The sequence below is a fragment of the Macaca nemestrina genome, chromosome 9, assembly GCF_043159975.1.
Source record: "Macaca nemestrina isolate mMacNem1 chromosome 9, mMacNem.hap1, whole genome shotgun sequence".
NCBI classification, from domain to species: Eukaryota; Metazoa; Chordata; class Mammalia; order Primates; family Cercopithecidae; genus Macaca; species Macaca nemestrina.
In genome coordinates this window covers 115,626,381-115,633,844 of record NC_092133.1, presented here as the reverse complement: position 1 = coordinate 115,633,844, position 7,464 = coordinate 115,626,381, and the positions used below count along the sequence as shown (strand labels likewise).

Genomic DNA, 7,464 nt, shown 5'->3' with positions numbered 1-7,464 from the left:
TTCTCCTCAAAACTTGGTCCTGGGCCCTCTTTTTAATATCTTCTATACCTAAATATTCTCATCCACTCCAATATCTTTACATACAGTTTATGTCACAGTTTCTAAATTAATACGTCCAGCTCAAATCTTCTTCCCTTTCTCAAAAGTCACATGTATAACTACGTACTTGACATTTCCAGTCGGCTATCTCACAGCATCTCAAAGTCCATATGTCCAAAACAGAACTCCCAATTGTCACCGCCAAGCTCTGGCTTCATCTCCAATCCCACTCCTGGTTCTCCCCCATATTAACAAATGGCAACACATTCATCCAGGAACTCATTTAGAAATCTAGAAGTTATTCTTGACTCTTCCCTTTAGAATGTCTCTTGCTGATTCAATCCTCCAGCAGATTCTACCTCAAAACACATTTCAATTGTATCTTCTTCTCCACATGTTCTCTCTCCTGGGTGTCCACCATAAAGTCGGTGGGAATAGATGAGTATCACAGACAGGTTCAGACCTTTATAACCCAGAGGTGTGACCCTAGAGAAAAGAGATAACTTCTCTCTTCCAGCATTAACATAAAATCCCAGCGAAGAAGAGGCCAGGTTTGGCTCATCTGCCAATCACTTTGACTAGAGGGATGTAAAGAATGCCAGACTAAAAAAAACACCACCACCTGTTCCGAATGGAGGCTGCTGACTGGGGCCCTCACCTCCCTGTGTGACATCACCTCCCTGTGTGGGCTTTGCTATCTTGCATGCACTTGGCATGCAGGCCAGAACTCTTGAAAGAATGGGCTCTTCAATGAATTGTTGTCATTATAATGCCTAGAAGCTTTGAGAATTTCCTAGAATAGATCTTATACAGAACTTCTAAATTAAAGGAAGCCTTTTGGCTGGGCGTAGTGGCTCATGCCTGTAATCCCTTGGGTGGCTGAGGAGGGCAGATCACCTGAGGTCAGGAGTTCGAGACCAGCCTGGCCAACATGGCAAAACCCTATCTCTACTAAAAATACAAAACTTAGCCAGACATGGTGTTGTGAGCCTATAATCCCAGCTACTCCGGAGGCGGAGGCAGGAGAATTGCTTGATCACTTGAACCTGGGAGATAGAGGTTGCAGTGAGCCAAGATCACACTACTACATTCCAGCCTGGGCGACAGAGCAAGATTCCATCTCAAAAAAAAAAAAAAAAAAAAAAGCCTTTTAGGGCTCTGAAAACATTGGATTATATTTTGTTGGACTGACGGGTCTGGTTATAAGTGGAAGGTGTCAACCCCTGTGTTCTTTTTCAGTCTCTCAGGATGCTTTAAGCTCTGAGTTCCCCAAACTGGCAAGGTTCCAGAATATATACAGATATATTAATAGATGTAGATAGCTCATGTAGATAGAGATAGATATTGATATAGATTCACATGCATTCTATTCTTTAAATTTATGATGTAATATCGTTATACATACCAGAAAATGCATAGTTGAATAACTAAACAGTAAGACATGTAAAAAAAGAAGTAAAGCCAGAGTTTTTTCCTATCCCCATACCCCATCTCCGAAAACCTACGGTAATTCAAATTAGTCTATTCCATCGAAACTCACATGTCTTCTCTTAACATTTTTATAGTTATGGAATTCAACTGGAATTTTGATTTCCCAGAACAAAAATAAGCAAGAAAAAAATCTCCCAGGGTCAGAGAAAGCCCTTCTTCCCATTCATGTTCTTCTCTTGAAAAACCAGCAGAGGGCGAACAAGATGGCAAATAACACCCGTGGAGCCGACAGGGCAGCCCAGAGAACTTCTGGAACATTCACTGCACAGCAGCCAAATGTGAATTCCCAATTCAAGAACATGAAAAAGCGGAAATATGGCCTCGAACACTAATTTGATTTAACGCTGGCATTTCCAAGTTGTTTCTCTCCGATTTGGGTCTGTGATAGAGACTAAATCCTTTACAACCTGGCTGCTCATCTCCTAGAGACCAGTTTTGGAAAGATTGTTCTTAGAAAATGCACAAAGGGCCAGGCCTGGTGGCTCACACCTGCAATCTTAGCATTTTGGGAGGCTGAGATGGGAGGATCCCTTGCACAGAAGAGTTCAAGACCAGCCTGGGCAATACAGCAAGACCCCAGTCTCTACAAAAAATATATATACACGTATATATTTTATTATATATATTTTACATATATATTTTATATAAATATAAATATATTAAAAATATATATATTTATATATATTTTATATAAATATATTTATATAAATATATTTTATATATACATATATATTTATATATATATGTATACATATATGCATAGAGGAGGGCAGAGGATAACAATCTATTTTTTATTTTAATGACAGGGCGTTACATGCTTGCAGCAACCAGAATATGACTTCTCCTGAGCACTTAAGTATTTCACAGCATCTGTAGAATTTAAGAGGAAGGAAATCAAGGAAAGGAAAATTTGTTTTCATATACCCTCAGTTCAGAATAAAGACACATAGAAGTCTTATGGAGGAAAAGATAATTTTATAAGCCTCAATGTTGAATAAAGAATTTTCTATTGAAATTTTAAAATATGTGATGTATGACCTCTGCCCAGTTAGGTAGCCTTGTGGGCCATTTGGGTAAAGCTCTCTTTATACTGTAATTCAGTGTGTCAAAGATCAGTTGTTATTAGACAGGCACAATTTTTTCAAAATGATAAAATCCAGTTTGGGCAAAAGTCTGGGAATATGAACCATTTTGTACACTCTTGGCTGGAGGGTAAATGGGTACAACTTCGGAAGGCAATTAGGCAATGTCCATTCTAATTTTGTGTGAACATCCTACATGATCCCTCATTCTGACTTCTGTCCTGTAAAAACACTAGTAAAAGTATTCAAAAAGATGTGACAAAACCTTCATTGTAGCATTGTTTGTAATAAAGTTTAAAAAGAACTTAAAACTTCACTAAAGATAGACAGAGTCGTTATGGCTTGTTGTATGCCTTAGTACTATTCTAGAGGCTTTATCTGCATTAATTATTTCATCCCAACAAACATTTTTTTCCTTTTATTTGTATTTTTTTTTTTTTTTTTTTTTTTTGAGACAGAGTCTTGCTCTGTCAGTCGCCCAGACTGGAGTGCAGTGGCGCGATCTCGGCTCACCTGCAACCTTCGCCTCCCAGGTTCAAGCTATTCTCTTGCCTCAGCCTCCCCAGTAACTGGGACCACAGGCATGCACCACCATGCCTGGCTAATTTTTGTATTTTTTAGCAGAGACAGGGTTTCACCATGTTGGCCAGGCTGGTCTCGAACTCCTGACCTCAGGTGATCCGTCCACCTCAGCCTCCCAAAATGCTGGGATTACAGGTATGAGCCACCACGCCCGGCCTATTTGTATAAATTTCAGGGGTACAAGTGTAGTTTTATTACGTGGATATATTACATACTGGTGAAGTCTGGGCTTTCAGTGCATCCATCACCTAAAGAGTGTGGATTGGACTCAAGTAACTTCTCATCACCCACCCTCCTCCACCCTCCCACTTTTCCCAGTCCCCCATGTTTACCATTGCACACTCTAGGTCGATGTGTACACATGACTCAGCTCCCACTTATAAGTGAGAACATGCGGTATTTGACTTTCTGAGTTGTTTCCCTTAAGATAATGGCCTCCGGTTCCATCCATGTTGCTGCAAAAAACATTTTATTCTTTTTTTATGACTGAATAGTATTCCGTTGTATATATACACCACATTTTCTTTATCCTATCAGCCACTAGTGGATACTTAGGTCAATTCCATATCTTTGCTATTTTGAATAGTGCTGTGATAAACAAACAAATGCAGGTATCTTTTTGATATAATGATTTCTTTTCCTTTGGGTAGATACCCAGTAGTGGGATTGCTGGATCAAATGATAGTTCTAATTTTAGTTCTTTGAGAAATCTCCATACTGTTTTCCATGAAAGTCATACTAATTTACATTCCCACCAACAGTGTATAAGCATTCCTTTTTCTTTATATCCTCAACATCTGTTATCTTCTTACTTTTTAATACTAGCCAATCTGACTGGTATAAAATGATATCTCACTGTGATTTTAACTTGCGTTTCTTTGAGGATTACTGATGTTGAGCATTTTTCATATGTTACTACAAGCATTTTATCAGAATACATTTTATAGATAGAGAAATTAAGACTGAGAGAGGGGAAGTCATTTGTCCAAGTTCACACACAACCTAAGGTGCACAAGTTAGTATCCAACCCAAGTAGTCCATGCTCTTAATTCCTAGGTTCTACTGCGCCTCTTACTGCACTGTTGTAAACATGAGGAAAATTTGCATTTACTATGTGAAAAGATGCCCATAGTATAATGTTAAGATTTAAGAAGCAGTTTTAAAAATACGTGTAGATAGGCTGGGTATAGTGACTCATGCCTGTAATCCCAGCACTTTGGGAGGCTGAGGTGGGCAGATCACTTAAGGTCAGGAGCTGGAGACCAGCCTAGCCAGCATAGTGAAACCCCATCTCTACTAAAAATAGAAAAATTAGCTGGGCATGGTGGCACGCGCCTGTAATCCCAGCTACTCTGGAGGCTAAGACCCAAGAGTTGCTTGAACCAGGGAAGCAGAGGTTGCAGTGAGCTGAAATCATGTCACTGCACTCCAGCCAGGGCATCAGAGTAAGACTCCATCTCAATAAAAAGAAAAAAATGTAGAGAGATAGTATAATCTCTTAAAAAGTGTCTATGTGTCAATATATAACCTGTTACATTATTAGAAGTGGTTTCTGGCTGGGAGTGATGGCTCACGTCTATAATCCCCACACTTTGGGAGGCCAAGGCGGGTGGATCACTTGACGTCAGGGGTTCGAGACCAGCCTGCCCAACATGGTGAGACTCCGTCTCTACTAAAAATACAAAAATTAGCCAGGCGTGATGTCGGGTACCTGTAACCCCAGCTACTCGGGAGGTCAAGGCAGGAGAATCGCTTGAACCCGGGACGTGGAAGTTGCAGTGAGCCGAGATCCATCACTCCACTCCAGCCTGGGCAACAAGGTGAGACTTTAAAAAAAAAAAAAGGCGGTGGGGGGGATTTCCGGTTTCCATGCTCCTCACAGAGGGGTCCATACAGCGTTGTTCTGGATTCCCATCATAACTTAAAGGGAAAATTTCTCAATGTCCGGAGCCCTTGATGTCCTGCAAATGAAGGAAGAGGATGTTCTTAAGTTCTGCAGCAGAAACCCACTTAGGTGGCACCAGTCTTGACTTCCAAATGGAACAGTACATCTACAGAAGGAAAAGTGACGGCATCTACCTCATAAACCTGAAGAGGACCAGGGAGAAGCTTCTGCTGCAGCTCATGCCATTGTTGCGGTTGAAAACCCCGCTGACGTCAGTGTCATGTCCTCCAGAAATACTGGCCAGAGGGCCCTGCTGAAATTTGCTGCCGCCACTGGAGCCACAGCAATTGCTGGCCACTTCACTTCCGGAACTCTTACTAACCAGATCCAGGGAGCCTTCCGGGAGCCACGGCTTCCTGTGGTTACTGACCCCAGAGTTGACCAATAGCCTCTCACAGAGGCATCTTATGTTAACCTTCCCACCATTGCTCTGTGTCACACAGATTCTCCTCAGAGCTGTGTGAACATTGCCATTCCATGCAACAACATGACGCTCACTCAGTGGGTTTGATGTGGATGCTGCCCTGGGAAGTTCTGCACATGCGTGGTACCATTTCCCACGAACACCCGTGGGAGGTCATGCCTGATCTCTACTTCTACAGGGATCCTGAAGAGATTGAAAAAGAAGAGCAGGCTGCTGCTGAAAAGCCTGTGACCAAGGAGGAATTTCAGGGTGAACAGACTGCTCCAGCTCCTGAGTTGACTGCTACTCAGCCTGAGGTTTCAGACTGGTCTGACGGCGTGCAGGTGCCCTCTGTGCCTATTCAGCAGTTACCTACTGAAGACTGGAGTGCTCAGCCTGCCACGGAAGTCTGGTCTGCAGCTCTCACGACTCAGGCCACTGAATGGGTAGGAGCAACCACGGAATGGTCTTAAGTTGTCTTGTGCCGGCTCTTAAGCAACATGGAAACAAGGTTGATAGAAAATAAACATCAGTTCCTAAAAAAAAGAAAAAAAATAAAACAGAAGAAGTGGTTTCCCCAGGGGAGAGAGATTGATAGAGATGAAGTAAAGAGAAGCATGTTCACTTTTTACCATGCAAGAATATGTATTTTTAACTCATTACAAGCATAAGTACCTTCTATAAAGACTTTTTAAAATTTTTATACAGACAGGGTTTCATTCCATTGCCCAGGCTGGGGTGCAGTAGCACTATCACATCCCATTGCAGCCTCAAACTCCTTGGCTCAAGTGATTCTCCTGCCTCAGCTTCCCAAATAGCTGGGACTACAGGCATGTGCCACTACGTACAGCTAATTTAAAAAAAATTTTTTTCCAGTCAGGCACTCTAATCCCAGCACCTTGGGAGGCTGAGGTGGGTGGATTGCTTGGGCTCAGGAGTTCAAGACCAGCCTGGGCAACATGGCGAAACCCCATCTCTACTAAAAATGCAGAAATTAGCCAGGCGTGGTGGCACATGCCTGTAATCCCAGCTACTCGGGAGGCTGAGGCAGGAGAATTGCTTGAACCCAAAAGGCAGAGGTTGCAGTGAGCAGAGATCGTACCTTGTACTCCGGCCTGGGCAACAGAATGAGACTCGATCTCAAAAAAAAAAAAAAAAAAAAAAAAAGATTTTTTTTCACTCAACATTTTCCCATTTTCACTCCAATCTGGTTTTCTTTTGTCTTAGCGCCCACGTCAACACGATGAATGGGCATCTACTGTGTACCAGGCACTGTGTGTAGTGCTTTTCATACCTTTTATTCCTTAATTCTCCCAACAACACTTGCAAGATAGGTGCCATAATCCTCATATTCCCACTGAAAGCACAGATTTGAAGAAGTTAAAAACTAGCTTCAGGTCGTGCCACTTGTAAGTGACAGAGCTGGAGCTTGACCCTGTGTCTGTTAAGCTCCAAAGTCTATATCCTTTCCAATAATCCACACTTCCTCCAAACATGTATTTATATTTCTCAGGTCTATATCATCTCCATCCAGATCTTTTCATAGTAAATGCTTAGAATTTAGATAGCAGTGAAGTCTGGTATACAAATGTTACTCTACTTCCATTGCCTTTTCCTTGATTTGTGTTTAGGGTTCAAACAATAAGCTGTGAAGTTTTCCAAACGTGAGAATTTCCCTAACATAAAGACTACATTTATTCTGTTCCGGTAAAAAGAACATTTATGTTACAGGATGACCAGAGATAGCCAAAAGAAGAGGCGGGAGGGGTGCTGAAATCTCAGTTGCCTGAGTGGTGCCTGATCTTCCTGAAACCCTCGCTTTGGTCAGCTTTCCATTTCCTTAGAATGTGAAGTATTTTTAACCTGCTGGTGGAATTCTGTTCCTCTCATGGAATGAAGACTCATCACACTCTTGGCTAGGA

The 7,464-nt window shown here is 41.9% G+C and overlaps 1 pseudogene; it reads left to right on the top strand.

The window, feature by feature from the left end:
- Positions 1-5,130: 5,130 nt before the first annotated feature.
- LOC105479978 (small ribosomal subunit protein uS2-like) lies at positions 5,131-6,015 on the top strand (annotated as a pseudogene).
- The last annotated feature ends 1,449 nt before the right edge of the window (positions 6,016-7,464 follow it).